This window comes from Protopterus annectens, chromosome 10.part0 (assembly GCF_019279795.1).
Source record: "Protopterus annectens isolate FY-2018-M chromosome 10.part0, PAN1.0, whole genome shotgun sequence".
In the NCBI taxonomy this organism is placed as follows: Eukaryota; Metazoa; Chordata; order Ceratodontiformes; family Protopteridae; genus Protopterus; species Protopterus annectens.
This window is the reverse complement of record NC_056744.1, coordinates 1,033,589,339-1,033,606,503: the sequence shown is the minus strand read 5'-3', so window position 1 is coordinate 1,033,606,503 and position 17,165 is coordinate 1,033,589,339. Positions and strand designations below refer to the sequence as shown.

At 40.4% G+C, this 17,165-nt stretch overlaps 1 protein-coding gene across 1 annotated transcript in view; it reads right to left on the bottom strand.

Annotated features, from left to right (window-relative positions):
• Positions 1-17,165, bottom strand: part of CRYZ (crystallin zeta) — a 233,433-nt gene that overhangs the window by 138,397 nt on the left and 77,871 nt on the right. The window lies entirely within an intron of this gene.

Here is a 17,165-nt window from a genome sequence, read left to right as displayed (position 1 = left end):
TTTAATGTGACCTATAACCTGTACAATTCAATTAAAAAACAAACAAATCTGTTCGGGGAAAAAATATAAAAAATAAAAAAAAAAAAAATACAATATGCTGGTTGCATAAGTGTGCACACCCTTAAATTAATACTTTGTTGTGTGTGCACACCCTTAAACTAATACTTTGTTGAAGCAGCTTTTGATCTAATTACAGCATTCAGTCTTCTTGGGTAGGAGTCTATCAGCATGGCAGATCTTCACTTGGCAATATTTGCCCACTCTTCTTGCAAAAGTGCTCCAAATCTGTCAGATTGCGAGGGCATCTGTGCACAGCCCTCTTCAGGTCACCCCACAAATTTTCTATTGAATTTAGGTCTGGGCTCTGCCTGGGCCATTCCAAAACTTTAATTTTCATCTGGTGAAGCCATTCTTTTGTTGATTTGGATGTATGCTTGGGGTACACTGTCATGTTGAAAAGTGAAATTCCTCTTCATCTTTAGCTTTCTAACACAAAGTTACTGGTATTTGGAACTGTTCATAATTCCCTCCACCTTGACTAAAGCCCCAGTTACAGCTGAAGAAAAGCAACCCCATGCATGAAACTGCCACCACGATGCTTCACCGTGGAGATGGTGTACTTTTGGTGATGCGAAGTGTTGTTTTTGCGCCAAACTTACCTTTTGGAATTGTGGCCAGAAAGTTCAACCTTGGTCTCATCAGACCATAACACATTTTCTCACATGCTTTTGGGAGACTTGATACACTGTTTTGCAAATTCTACCCGATCCTGGATGCTTTTCTGTGTAAGAAAAGGCTTCCATCTTGCAACCCTACTCCATAGTCCAGACATATGGAGAATATGGGAGATTGTTGTCACATGTAGTACACAACCAGTAGTTGCCAGAAATTCCTGCAGCTCCTTCAGTGGTGCTTTAGGTCTTTTGGGAGCCTCCCTGACCAGTTTTCATCTTGTCTTTTCATCAATTTTTGAGGGACGTCCAGTTCTTTGCAAGGTCACTGTTGTCCCATATTTTCTCCACTTTTTGATGACTGTCTTCACTGCATTCCATGGTATATCCAATGCTGCGGAAAATTTTTTGTACCCTTCTCCTCACTGATACCTTTCAACAATGAGATCCCTTTGATGCTTTCTAAGCACTCTGCGAACTATGGATTTGCTGTAGCAGCAACTGAGTAAATGTCAGGAAAATCCTACTAGGAGAGCTGAACTTTATTTAGGGTTAATCAGAGTCTCTTTAATTGATGGCAGGTATGTACCCAAGAAGACTTGAATGCTGTAATTAAATCAAAAGGTGCTTCAACAAAGTATTAGTTTAAGGGTGTGCACACTTATGCAACCAGCGTATTGTATGTTTTTTTTATTTTTTATATTTTTTCCCCCTAACAGATTTGTTTTGCAAATGAATTGTACAGGTTATAGGTCACATTAAAGGTGGGAAAAGTTTTTAAATGATTTATTGTAGTCTCGTTTTTTTTTATATCACAAAAATCTGGCATTTTAACAGGGGTGTGTAAACTTTTTATATCCACTGTATATATATATATATATATAGGCATATACATATACGTCTATATATATTGGGCCTAGACATGAACAGTAAATGAGACGTGTTGGGTTAGAGTCTTATGATCCAAGTACTCAACTAACTGAGTGTTAAGTGCTGCGGCTGAAGTGATTATATGAAAGAATGAATGATCGAGTATGAAAGTTAAAGTTGCCGACAATGCAATGATTGATTGTATGGTGCCATCTTGTACAGTGAATATGTACTGTTTGGTATGTGTAGAGTTATTAGTAGTTACTCTTAGTGTACAGCTGGTTTCCTAGGAATTGGCTGTGTGTGCTACATGGAATGGATAAACTATTGTTCTTTCGTGCCTGGGCGTTCTTTTCAAGGACAAAAATGCATTTCACAGTCTGAATTTTAGTTACGCCACTCTTTTCCATATGCAGGGTGCTTATTGCTTTCAGTTATTTGATAAGCTTTGCTTTCTGTATGTTTACTGGGTGTACATCTGAGATCTTATTTGGCTTTGTGGTGCTGCTTCTTTAACTATACTTCTTAATCCATACATAAATTGAGGTTGGATGTTTTTACCAATATGAAAATGCAAAAACCAATCAGCTGCAGGTACACTGAGGTGCCCAAAACACACAACAACAGCAAAAGTAAATTAAGGCACCAAAGTTACACACTGGAAATCAGTCACTGTACTTTATTGCAGAAGACAAACGGTAAGCGCTTTCACAACTTAATGTTGCTTCATCAGATCAGTCTGATGAAGCAACATTAAGTTGTGAAAGCGCTTACCATTTGTCTTCTGCAATAAAGTACAGTGACTGATTTCCAGTGTGTAACTTTGGTGCCTTAATTTACTTTTGCTGTTTTTACCAATATATTTACTGAGCTTGCCATCCTGAAAAATACAGTGTGTCCTGTACTGTTTTGGTGCTTAAGTGTGATTTGCAGTGTGCTTTTGTCGTGGTTTGGATTATTGGAATGCTTGCTGTGCCCATAGGTTTGTTTCTAGTGAGTAATGTATGCATAGTGGTTTGTTTTTCAATTAGATATGGTGTGAATGCAATGTGCTTGGTATGACACGTTTTATACGACTCGATGTGACCAGTGCATTTTTCCTTTTTTTAACGAATATGTTTATTTTATATATATATATATATATATATATATATATATATATATATATATACACTCCTTTTTCGGCTTGTCAGTAAAGTAAAAGTGGTGAGTCCAGCTATTCTCAGAAACACCTGAACTGGACATTAATAATGACTTATGGGTCAATATACATGCAAAAGCATGGGAGCTAGAACACACGTACGTCCTTAAAATGATTTGCAGATATTTTGAAATGTACGTTTCCACAACAACATGCAGTGCATAAACTGCTGAACAGCACTTTCCCCATTCCTTCTGGTCATCACTCTCATATTTAAAATTAATTATAAAATATGCATTTTCCTTGAACTGATATCACTGAAGAAAAACAAGGAAACCTCAGTGATGTAAGCACGGAAAAAAGCATTTGCTGCATCCATAAACTTTAATGGGCGCACCATTGTCTATGCACTAAGGTGCCCCATTAAAGTCTACGGAAGTAGCTCAAGTTACCCTGTGTCAACTTCACAACTAGAAAAGCTAATGTTTCTTTGAGCCATGATTGAATAAAAAGTTTACAAAGATGTTTTATTAAAAAATTGCTCAAAAAATTAAGGCAGGGAACACTGGAAAATATATTGCAGCACTTGACTCATCAAATGCTATGGTATATATAGAAAAGTCAGTAAAATCACTTTGAGTCAGTTTTCATATCTCTCATAATGCCTTCATCTAATTGCTTATTTTTAGTGAGGCTACTCTATTTTGCCAGGCTCTTTCAGGCTTGGTTGTATATGTATTTGTTGTGGAAGCTTTCCACTTTTTTTTTTTTTAAACTTATTTGGGATACAAATTTGGTATAATGCAAATCAGGCTTTCCATAAACAAAGTGTTTTCTGAAAATATCTAGTCTCTCTACTTACGCTTTAGTGAAGGAAGTAAATAGCCAGGGAATTGTTATGGCTAGGCTTGTATAGGCCCTACAGACGATAGCCTGGTACCAACCTATGACTCTCAAAACGGGGTGAAACATGTCACTTTTATAAATTACTGGAATATGCCTTATTGGCCCAAATGCAAAACTTGTTGTCAGTGTGCTTTCTAAAACAAAACAGATTTAATGATCGTGGTCGAAAGTTTCTCCTTCCACCAGAAGGTACTGAAGAACTAGTGGTCCATGTGCAATATGTGGCCAAGTTCAGAAAGCAGTCCATTGTGACTATAATAAAAGTATAATACAAATTGCTTTTAGTGTAAATACTGCAAATAAGCCAAACATCTTCAGAGTCCATGTTATAAGGCCTAGCAGAGTGGTGACATGGTTTTGGGGAAATACTTGGCATTTATGCCGAGTGTGAGAATGAACACATGGGAGGAATAAACTAACTGTGCCATGACACTTATTATAACTTCCTGGTATATTGGGAAAGGCTTACTGGACCAGGTGTACAGTGTTTAAAAAAAACAATAACCTCCCCAAGGACATTACCTCTTTTTCTGGTTTGTAGTGTAGATAATTTTGTACAGGTAATGTCCTTGACCCCCCCCCCCCCCCCCATTTTTGTTTTTTCCTTGCAACACTGTGGGCCAACATACCTTAAGAAAATACATTTGCAAAAGGCAGAAGATGAAACAGTAAAGCTTTTACACATAAACTGAAACAGGAAACATTCCTCCCATAGAAATGTGTCAACACATCATGCCCTTCACAATCACATGAAAGGAAGGCTGCAAGTGTACCTCTGCATAGCACCTGTGATAATGCGAGGTACTGCCAGCTATACCAGGAGAAGTAGGGTGGCGGATGTGTATAGTACAGTCGTGTACACTTACCATAAATGTAGATGTTCGTGTGTATTCACTGTTGCAGTCATTACATTTAGGGTTATCTGCTTGCAGGTAGCCCTCAGTCGGCCTGATTAACAAAGTCTTGGGTCCTGCGTCAGTTGCTGTCCCTTCTTCCATGACGTCAGGTCATCAGGGGTATAAAACATGCAGCCAACGCCATTACATCAGTTTTTCTTGCCCCAGATGTCAGGTGCCCCCCTAATGGGAAGCAATTAAATACAAAAGTACAAAGATATACCTCCAACAAAAAAGCAAATACACCAAAAAGGCTTTTAAGCATAGTAAAGGAAAGTAGAGGTATAGCCAAAAGAAGTTAGGGGGCTGGAGGGCAGGTAACCAGGACTGCAACAGTGAATACACTCGAACATTTACATTTATGGTAAGTGTACACAACTGTACTATGTTCTTCGTGTTTCACTGTTGCAGTCATTACATTTGGGTAGATTCCCAAACCTATGGTTGGGAGGAGGAATTTAGATAGCATTAGGGCCAGCTATAAGGCTCTGCAAGACTGCAGTGGCAAAGCCAGCTCTGGATTTACAGGAAATTGGCAAATGAGAATGCTTGATGAAAGTATGTACAGAACTCCAGGTAGCAGCTTCTAGGATGTCCCTGGTAGGGACGCCTCTGAGAAAGGCTGTAGAGGTAGATGCAGCCCTGGTGGAGTGAGGTCTGATACCCTGGGGGATAGGTTTTCCATGGTGCTTATAGCAGAAATGAATGCAATGGCTTATCCATTTAGAAATGGTTTGCTTTGAAATAGCCTTCCCCTCTGCCCCTGCAGCAAATGCCACCAGCAGTTGTTCAGATTTCCTTTGAGGTTTAGTCCTGTCCAAATAGAATCTAAGTTGTCTGTGCACATCTAAGGAATGCAGTATCCATTCCCCTTTATTCTGTGGATTGGGAAAGGTTGGCAAATGAATGGACTGATTAAGAGCCACACTGGATACCACCTTGGGCATGAAGGATTGATTGGTTCTGAGGAACACCCTGTCCGCATGAAAGATGATGAAAGGCTCCACTGCCATAAGGGCCTGTAATTCAGATACCCTTCTGGCTGAAGTGATTGCTAAAAGGAAAGCTGTTTTCCAAGACAGAAATTTTAAGTCTGCAGTAGCAGCTGGCTCGAAAGGAGGTAGAGTGAGTTTCTCCAAGACAAAGTTAAGGTCCCAGGCTGGGGTTGGAGCTCTCCTGGGTAGTCTCAAATTTTTGGCCCCTCTGAGGACCTGCTTGAGCAGTGGATGAGAGAAGAGGGGAGGTTCTGTGTTATAAGGAGCTGAAATGGCTGAGGTGTGGATTTTAATGGAGGAAAAAGACAGGCCCTTGTGAAGCATCTCAGTTAAGTATTGTAAAATCTGAGGTAAATTGGGCGCTGCTGTGCTCATCCCTTGAGATTGGTTCCAGGCACAGAATCTTTTCCATTTTTCAGCATAAGATTTTCTAGTACTAGGCCTCCTTGCCTCTAAAAGGATATCCATCACAGGTTTGCTGAGGGATGGTAAAGGAGAGATTAAAGTAATTAGCCAGGCTGCAAGGTTCAGTGTCAGAAGCTGAGGGTGCAGAATCTGGTTCTCCTGCTGAGACAGCAGGGAAGGAGTTTGTGGCAGGTGCCATGGAGATAACTGTGACACACTGCGCAGGCGGGGGTACCAGTGTTGGCATGGCCAGTCTGGAGCAATCAAAATCATCCTTGGTTTGTCATGTTTGATTTTTAGTAGTACCTTGGAGAGCAGAGGCAGAGGGGAAGGCATAGACTGAGGTTTTTCCAGCTGAAGGACAGACCATCCAATTTCCAGGCTTGTTTGTGGGGAGTCTTTGTGCAAAATTTGTCCAACTGGTAGTTCTGGGGAGAGGCAAACAGGTCTATATCTGGTCTCCCCCATTTGCTTGTCAACATGTTGAAAATCCTTGGTTCCAGTTTCCACTCATGTGGGTCCATGAGGTTTCTGCTTAGTCTGTCTGCCAGTGTATTTAATTTTCCTGGCAGGAATTGAGCTTGTAGGTGCACTTGGTAGCTCAAGGCTGTGTTCCACAATGCCATGGCTAGTCTGCAGAGGGGGTAAGAATGTGTACCCCCCTGCTTTTTTATGTACCACACAGCAGTGGTGTTGTCCGTCTTTACCATTAGATGTCCTGGAAGAATGTGGTCGTTGAAGGCTGTCAGAGCATTCTGTACAGCTAACATTTCTTTTTGATTGATATGCAGGTGCATTTGACTTGGGTTCCATTTGCCCTGAATGCACTTCCCTGCCAGGTGAGCCTCCCATGCACAGTCTGATGCGTCTGTTAGGGTTTGGGCGGCAGGGGGTGGTGTGAAAGGTAGTCTTTTGTTTTGGTGGCAGGTCTCTGCCCACCAAAGAAACTCTAGGCGTAGGCAAGGTATGATAGGAATCATCGTTTCTAGGTCTTGAGAATGATGACACCATAAGCTTTTTAGATACCACTGTAGTTTCCTCATATGCAGTCTTGCATATGGAATTGGAAGAATGCAGGAGGCCATGAACCCCAAGGCTTGCAGTATTTGTCTTGCAGATAGCAGGGTTTTTGTGGCCACTTGTTTGAAGTAGGTTGTCAAATGAATTTGTTTCTCTGGCGTGAGGTAAGCCATCTGGGAAGTTGTATTCAAGCTTGCTCCCAGGAATATAATTTGACAGGGTACCAAGTGTGATTTCTTTTCGTTTTTGGTGTACCCCAGACAAGTTAGAACCCTTTCTACAAAGGCCAGATGATTCAAAAGTATGTCCTGGCTTTCTGCCTGAATTAGACAAACGTCCAGGTATGGGTATATTTGAATATTTCTTTGCCTGCAAAATGCAATAACTGGAGCTGGGCACTTTGGCTTATCTACTGTGCCCAGGGTTTTCACAAAGGGCAGTGCGGAGAACTAATAGTGTGTGTAGCCTGCTTTGAAGCGTAGGTATCTTCTGCAAGATTCCCTGATTGGGACGTGCAGGTATGCTTCTTTTAAATCTAGTGTTGCCAACCAGGCATCTTTGCCTAGCATAGGAAGTAATTGGTGAAGAGTTAGCATCTTGAATTTTGGAATCTCCAAAAAGGTGTTTAGAGTAGACAGGTCCAGGATAGGATGCCATGAATTGTCTTTTCTGGGTACCAGGAAAAGTCTTGAGTAGAAACCTTGTCCCTTTTCCTCTTCTGGTACCAGTTGAATAGCCCCCATGCTTAAGAGAGAAAGTACTTGTTTTTGGGCCTCTGCCAACTGATTTGGGGGTAGGTCCGGCCACCCGCTTGGTGTTGGCAATGTGTGGAAATGAAATCTGTATCCCTGGGACTATATATAAAACCCATTTGTCCTGGGTAATGAGCTCCCAATTCTTTGCATGAAGAGCAATCTTTCCCCCAAAGGGGCAGTTAGTTGATAAGTGCTTGGAAATTTTAAAAGGAAGTCATTGAGACAGTTTTCCATAGAGGGGAGTCTTATTATTCCCAGATTTAGAAGTGGAGGCCCCCCACTGCTTAGTTCTGTGTGTCCCCTGGGACTGAAACCTGGGGTTTTTGCTGTGTCTGGGTTTGGCTTGAGAAGACCTGGAAGGGGCTGGAAAGGACCAATTCTTAGAGGGCCACTGCCTACTAAATCTAGGAGGCTGAACTTGTAAAAAATCTTTAACAGTTTGCATAGATTTAGCTTTATCTTCCATATTTTTAAGAACTTCATCAACCTTGTTGGCAAACAGGCGGTCCAGATTTAAAGGAGCATCCAACAATTTAGCTTTAACATGATCATGGCAAAGATTGCTCCTTAAGCCAAGCATGCCTTCTGAGCACAGACCCAGTAACAGCAGCCATGTAAGAGACCTCTAATGAATCAAAACCACATTGCAAAGTATGTTTTCCAACTTATTCAGCAGAATGGATTAAATCCTGTAATTCTTTATTTTCCACACAGTCAGGAATCAACATCATTTTCTGTTTAAGCAGTCCAGTAACATGTTGCTGATACTTTAACGTATGAAACCGGCAGTTTAAAGCCCTAATGGCCAAGGTTGCAGAAGTGTAAACCTTCTTACCCCATCTATCCAGCACCCTGGAGTCTCTATCAGAAGGAGTAGGATTTTTAGCAGTAGATGCCTTAATGCCTTTGGGCCCCTGTGAAATAGTCTCTGGATCTGCAATAGGATTTTTAAAAAGGCACTTGTGGGACTCCGGGACCCTGTAGTATCTGTCAGGTTTTCTGGGAGCAGGAGGCAGGGAATCAGGGGCCAAACTAGATTCTGAAAAAGCATCAACGATGTCTAGTACAGGAGGAATACTTAAAGGCCTATGCTGGGGTAGGAGAAGGAAATCCCTAAGCCTCTTTTTTGAATCAGAAAACTCCTGGCTTTCCCAGTGGAAATGCTCCCTTAGAGTATGTAAGGTTTCCCCAAAAGAAAAATCCTCAGGAGGGGAAGCAGAGGGAATGGAGTCCTCTGCATCAGAATCTTCATAAGTAGATAAGGGCAAATCCAGATCATCAGAAGAATCAGAAAAAAACAGAATCCTGATCAGAAGATTCATAATCAACTTCAGTCCTAGGCCTCTTAGAAGGGGGGGGGGTTGGCTACCCCTGATTGAGTTATTAGATCTTCAGCCATTCCCATCATTTGTACTTTAGGCATAGAGGCCTGAGCATGTGGCCTGGGCGTCGGTTTTTTAGGCATGGATTGAGATTTAGGCCTAAGCAAAGAAGGAGGCGTCGGTTTAATATGCAAGTCCGTAGGCCTGAATACACCCTCAGAAGCCGGTGTCTGCATAGCGGCTCTGGACACATGCAAGGTACAGACATATGCGGGTTCCATAGTTGAAGCATCTCGCGGAATACCGGATTCCGAATGGGTCTCAGTAGAGGCCTGCGAATCAGAAGTAGCGGGTATCAGGGGCTGCGAAAGCACTGAGTACCGGTGAACTGGCGACTGGCTTAGGAGAAGCATCATCAGCAGTTTTGGACCTCGGTGGCCTGTCTCTGTCTTATCTTTGCGTTTTTTCGGAATCCCGGTAGTCAGATGGCTAACAGACAACATTTTTGGATAATTAAACCGAGAACTGAAATATTTAGAGGCGAAAATATACCGGCGAAGAATAGTGCGCTGATTAAATACAGCACAAAATCAACAACAAGGTACGTCATGGTCAGGGCCTAGGCAAGGAATGGAGTATGAATTAAAATCTTTGAGGTATTTGCTTTCCACATGTAATGCAATTATTAACTTTTACTGACATCGGTAAGGAGCAAGAAAGTTTCCCCAACAGGGTACTTCGCTTTAGTTGAAGACTTCGGTTCTGAAGCTCGAAAATGAAAATTTCAAGAGTCGGCTGACCAGCACTTGCGACCTGCTTCTGCTTCGGGCACCGCACGGCAAGAAAGACGGATATAATGGCATTGGCTTCATGTTTTATACCCCTGACGACCTGAAGTCATGGAAGAAGGGACAGCAACTGACGCAGGACCCAAAACTTTGATAATCAGGCCGACTGAGGGCTACCTGCAAGCAGATAACCCTAAATGTAATGACTGTAACAGTGAAACATGAAGAACATCATATGCCAGCAAAGCTATCTGCAATTTTGTAAATAATTATATGTCATTTGTATATCAAACTGATTTATACAGCTGCTGTATAGAAAGTGCATTTGTAAAGTTGCTTGTGTTAAAAAATGTACCAACAATGGGTCCTGACTGCATTGTAACTGATTAAATGTACATGTTTTAAAAGAGGATGCTGGAAGAGAAGACGTTAATCTCAATCCACTTGACTTTGAAAAATATTCTGAATTTAAATTACTAGGCCTAGGTCATAAATATGTTATCTGACAGTTTTGAATTAAGTCAGAGACGGGATGATGTGTTAGTCTCTGTAAGAAGAACAGAAGTGTTAAAATTGTTTTAGCAAAACTCGAGATATGTATTATTGACACATGTGCTAAATTCTGGCAGCTTCTAGCCAAGGGGGTTGCATGGGAACCAGAAGTCAAATGACCAGATGTATGTGATGTCATTTCACTAAAATTATGTTTTAATACTATGTCAGACTGAAGTCTGAGAGCAGTCTGTTTTTGAAACTTAACATAGAAGGATCACTCACCTACTTCATCTTGCCTTGCTCTAGTAAGTGAACCAGGGAACAGAAATTCTTTAGATTAGTCAAGAAAATAGTGAGATTTTTATGTATCTGTGTGAATCTATTCATCTGTGTTATTTTAATATTTCTTGTGACTAAAACTCTGGTGTTTATTGTAAATATATATTTAGCATTTCATGTTCTTTTATATTATTTATTATTAAATATAGTTAAAAGCTTCGATTGTGGCTGGTCCTTTACAGAATGTTTTAACCTTTGAGAATATTTATATGTATTTGGTGACTCTGTGGCCACTAGTGAAAGCCTTACTGCACTAGTCAAAAACTATCATTTGCATTAATATTAATTTCACTCAGTATAATTGGGTACCCTTGTAAGAACCTTAGAGTAGCTGGCTTTGGAGTGTCTGGTGGCAGTATAACTACCTTATAGTCTGGGCAGAACGGGGCGTAGTTAGTAAATGTGGGCTAGCCAATCCCAGATATGTGTGTGTGTGTGTGTGTGTGTGTGTGTGTGTGTGTGTGTGTGTGTGTGTGTGTGTGTGTGTGTGTGTGTGCAAATCAAATCTCCAAGAATGTGTGTTTGTGTGTGTGTGTGTGTGTGTGTGTGTGTGTGTGTGTGTGTGTGTGTGTGTGTGTGTCAGCTGCTTGGAGCAGGGACACAAAGCACTGGCTTCACAGACAGAGTGGTGGAGGACTTGGCTGAGGACTCAACTCTATAGTTGTGCCAGTGGGGAATCTCACTGGGGTCCTGGAGAGAGAAAGAGAGAAACACAGAGAGACAAAGAAATCCACACCCCGGACTGAGTGTGTTCCCTGTGTGCACTTAAGGGAAACTGTGCTTGATGCAGAGAGCTGCATCTGGAAATACTGGATGTATCCATTTTTGTTACAAGTGAATGTCCCTCTCCAGTGTCAGTGGTGGGGATTCAGGCTCCTTGATTAATGGGCCAGAGTGGAGATGTCACAGCACCCATAATTTAAAAATATATTTTTACATAAAAATCATTATTTTATGTTAAAGTATGACCACAACAACTGCTGCATACAAACAAACTCCATGGTATGGCAGAAACAAAATGCAGAAACTGCACTGTGTTTAGTGCATCTGAACTGGATTTTTAATGTTTGCAAGTTCTTAAGGTGCAATTTTTACATCTTCCACGATGCTACCATTAAGGGAGGTTTGTAATAACAGTCCTTTATACACATGGGGCCTGACTCCAAAAGACTTGTTCTCAGTGTCATTTACTTACTTCGGTGTGAGCCCTATCTAAAAACAGTCTTACATGGGGGGCGGGGCAGATAACAAAAGAATTACTCTCACAGTAAGTCACCAGACCAAGTCTTTTGGAATCTGGCCCATGGTATTCAATTTTATTAGGGCCTCTTTGGTTTGTTCCTATATAAATATTTGCTGTGAGACCTTTCTTCTTTTTGATTTGGACCTCATTTGGGACACAATCCCTTAGGCAATGGACATCAGGCCTTTCATAAGCTGATCGAAACCACATGTGATGAGCCCAGTGCACCTAGAGAAAACACATGTATACAGGGAGAACATGTAAACTGTCAGACTGTCGATCAACAGCAGTCAGACTTCAGTAAAGAATATTGTACCCAGGAACACAGAGGCATAAAGTTCAACCAATGAGCACATGTAAAACTATACTAGTTTCCAAACTCTGACTAAGTTGTCAGCTCTCCCTCTTCCTATGGGTATATCGTTACATGAATCTTCAAAAGGATCAGCATCTGTGCTATACCTGGAGGTATGTTTGTTGCTAATGTAGATCAAGACACCTCCACCTATAATGGAAGGAGATACCAAATGAATCTATTAACACAGTCATTAAACCTACAAAACTTGCTTGGAATGGAATTCTTCTTACGCAGCACATGCTAGATCCTTGGCCATTTTAATCCTGCAAAGTCATCCAATAAAAACATATACTGCTAAACTATACTAGTATTAAAGTGCTAACACATGGTATTAGTGCGAACATAAGAAATGCCTAGTAATGTTATTTCCATTTCCTTACTCACCTAGTAAACTCAGAATGGCATTGGCTGTTCAATGGGTCACTACAAGAGTCAGATGCCAATCAACAGGACTGATAATAACCTTTCTAAACCCCTATTTAAAACTAATGAAATCCACATGCTCTGCACCCTCAATTTTAATACAATAAAAAAATATTGTTGCAGTATGCGCTCCATCTACCAATAACTTAACTTTTAGTTCTATGAGCAAATGATGCAGATGTACCTTTTAGCTGAATCAGTAACCGAGTTCAGATCCACGTGTTTGACTTTTGCCTCATCACCAACAAACCAGAGGTAGCCAAGTTACTGATAAACAGTCTCCAAACAAACACTGTGATTCAGTTACTAAATGTAACAACAAGCACCAGCCAAGACATTTTTAGGGTTACTGATTACCAGCTGACTTGAAGGCAGTGACCTTGGGAACTACCCTGCAACAATAGTCCAAACAAAGACGAGAAAGTAACAATTAAAAAAATTAATTTCTTTTTCACAGAATGAGATTATTTCTAGACTGCACAGAAGTAAGCTTATCATTTACAGTGTGACACCGTCAACAAATAAAGCAGCCACACTTTCCATACAATAATAATTGGAGTATCATTTGCTAACAGGTTTGCAGCACCACTGTCGCATGAATAGTGCAGCAATCATATTTTTAAAAGAACAGCTCCACAGCTCATATGATGAAAAAATGGAATATCACAGCTGGATACGGCTGTGTGAAGTATAGTGACCAGGGCTAAATGTTCAATGACAAGGAGATCTGACAGTAATACAAAAGAAAGATTTAATGAAGTATTACTTGTCTCAACTTTTTGAAAAAGTTTCTTAGGTACAGAAGCTGGGGGTACCTGTTCAGTAAAGTAAGACTCAGGGTACTTCTCCATCAAGGTACCTCTTTGGTCATTGTCCTTAAGTTCATAGGTTCATAGATTAGTACTAGGCTAACTGCCCTTGCAAGCCATTTTAAGCCTAGCCAGTTATCCCTTGTGAGACTCAAACCATGTACCTTGTGTTTATAAGGCAAACATCTTAACCATTAGGCCACCCTCCCAACAAACTGTCACACTTGACAGACAATTCATTTCCCCGAACTGAGCTTGCAATTAGTCATTCTTTGATCAGTGCTCTACCCAGGTAATCAAAATGTAAATAAAATAAAATACATATCACAGAAGCATATGGAAAGCAGCCTAGTTTGACAGGCCATCATTACAGTCAGATAATCATAATTTTGCATTTAATCTAAATCTTTAGAAGCATATGGAAAGCAGCCTAGTTCGACAGGCCATCATTGTTTGTGTCTTTCGGCTTTTTCCCGGTTAGGGGTCGCCACAACGGAACTCCGGTCTGCTAATGATTGGTAGAAGATTTTTACATGCCGAGTTACCAGCTCTGATGCACAACCTTCAACGAAGGTATGCCCCTTCACGCATGTCTCCACACAGAAGACGCTTTAGCTGAGAATCGAATGGACAACGTCTTGCTGTGAGTCGACAATGCTACCGCAGCACAGTCAGATAATCATAATTTTGCATTTAATCTAAATCTTTCAGCTGTAGACATTGTAGACATGCACTATAGTATTATGTAGCATATGTACAGTATATTCATACACACAAACACACGCTGCATTTGCTAATATTAAGCAGCACGATTATCGAACACTTTTTGAAGATAAGTACATGTCAAACTCTGTAAAGGTCAACTTCACATTACAGTGGTCAATTGTCTGTATATTACTGGTGGTGGTTTTGAAGGAGCAAGTTGATCTACACAGGGTGTTACTTGTGTTAGTAAGTGGATCTACACAGGATGTTATTTGTTTGTTTCACTGTTTTTTTAGGGGTAAGCAGTACCCGTACAGTGTATGAATATGCATTGGTAGTGTTTTTGTCTAGGCACGGTGTTTCCTGTTCATGTTTGTGTGACCAGGGAGTGGATACATTTAAGTCTGGGGGTGTGTATGTGCTTGTGCCCTGCATACAACACTCTTAGTGTTGCATTTTGTGCATTTGAAAATGTGTACACTTGGGATTATTTTTCACGTTTTTGAAGTTAAATATTTTTAATAGTTGATGTCTGCTTACATAAAAATATACCTTTTTTGTACAACACACTGCAGAGTGGCTCTTTGGTTCTAAATTAGCTTGGATAAGAAGCCAGGAAAATGCATGTTACATTGGTGAGCACACACTGGAGTTTTGTTGTGTAATCAGTGACAGCTTTACAACTGACCACTTGAACAATAAACAGCCCTTGTTTGGTTTTGCACTTTTTTTTGAAGTAGCAATACATAATGAAAATCCAGCCTTTTACTACACACCAAATTAAAAGTTTTATTTTCCACTGAATACTTCTCTTACTGGTTTGGAATTATTACTTTATAACATTTCTTTTGTGTGATACAAGAAAAAGCAGGCTGCCAGAAGTAAACAGCTAGTTTAACTGTTGCCTTGGCTACTATAATTTGCATCAAATTATTATTATTTTTTTTTACAAAAAACATCTTTATTAAATTATCACATATGACATAAGCAATCTTACATTTATATAAGTGCAAAACAAACACTGACAGCACTTTAGTTGCAAACATTGTGCAACACAGACACCACCAAAACAACTATAGTAGCAAACATTATACATCACTTATAATCTAACCAGTCATTGTCAGCTGAGTATTATACACTTCATTCAAATCCTGGCTTCTTTTAAACATTGTTCCTTCTCTGCATATATTGTTCCCACAATTCTCATTTGGCCTCAAATTGTTACTGTACTTAATAATGGTAGAGGTTCTTATTTATACTATTCTGGTGAAATCAGAAAACAAACATCTCTTATACTTAGTTTACCTGCCAAATAAATTTGGAAAATGGTGTGCCAGCTCCAAGACATAGAGAGATAAAGCCCTGACTGTGATCCAGGTAACCAGACTTCTATTAACGGCTCTGAATCTGCTGGAACTGGCAGGGGAGGAAAAAAAGGAATGGTGAGGCATGAACTTGCTCACCCTACCCAGGGAAGGTTTGAAGAATGTTTGGGCAGAGCGGTCTGCAATCTGTGCTGAGGCAATGGCTGCTGCTGGCAAATAGCAGACGTAAGGCTGGAATGCAGGCAGGTTAGTGGTAGTCCTGTACCGCAAGAACTGCAGCTCACAGCTTTAACTCTGTTGACCAACCATCTGTCCTTAGGCCCACAGTGGGTCAGTTCCCCAATTCATCCAGTTTTCAGAATATCTGTGTAAAAGGGGGTAGGTCTATTTACCTTCCAAGTTAACCACTGAGAGAAGCAGTAGTGGTTTTCTTGGGTTCATTCCACTCCTGTGTACCCTTTATATCAACCGAAGGGGGGGGGGATCAGCAACCTATGACCTACATCAAGGTACAAAAATACTTAGACAAAGATTTGCCACGCTGTCTAAATAGAAAGCAACTAAAGGGGAGAAGCTGCTGCGTTGCCACAGCAAATACTCACAGCAACAGCATAACTAGAGAAGAAAAAAAAAATAATTAGAAAAATGCTAAGTAAAGAAGAAAGGACTGGCATGTTTATCTAACAAAATCACTTCTCACCATCAACTCTGTTACTTTTTACAAGTACTAGCCTCATCCGCAGTTTTGACTTTAATAAGCTCCTATTCAATAAATACTAAAAAATTCAAAGGTTCATATCATGTCCACTTTCCTAGAAAGTTGTGTCAAATCTTTTACCAAGCATTTACAAAACCTCTGTCTTACTTCCAGACAGTAAGTTGCTGACTTCTTCTAAGGCACTCAGATCATGTTTCTTTTTACTGTAGAGTTTTTCTTGACTTTAGTGACAAGGCATACACTACAACTGTGTCGGTGCCATTATGCACATTATTTCTACACTGTCAATGCCCTTAAGGTGACACAGTCATGGCAAAAATGCAAAAAGGTGATCACCGGTAAGCAAACCACAATCAAAACCATGCCTTTTGGCAGAAATACCTTCCAAGACAGGCTGCCATTCAGATGGTTCTGCACATCACACTTATGGTGGTCAACTAACACAGGGTGGTCAGTGCAGCGGCAACAAGTTATACACATCAAAGGCTGTTAGCTAAGTTCTAAGTACCTGGTTTACACACTCAAAATTTCCACTTGCACTATGTGCAACTCTCAGAAAGTGACTTAAGACCAAATCTCCACGCTTTACAAATGAAGATACACACTTGGGTCCAATCAGTCTTATACACTAACACAAGTTGAGAATGTTTAATAGTTCTAGATAGACACGATGCCAGAAATACCTGGTGGCTTAGCATCCCTCACTTGGTTAATTTTCCCTGTTCCTCATGTGAGGTTCAAGATAATGTAGCTTTCAGTCAAGAATACTTCTTATAACCTTTCATATACCTTAGGAAACAATTAAAAATATTTCTTTAACCTAGTACAGATATTTACATCAGCTCTGATGTGTTATGAAGAAGCCAGGTTACAGGACATAACCCTGAATATTTGAATGGAATTTGGGCATATTTTATCAGCCACATATTACAGACCTGTACTTTTTTCTGGCTCATATATTTTGGCCATTTAGATATTCTT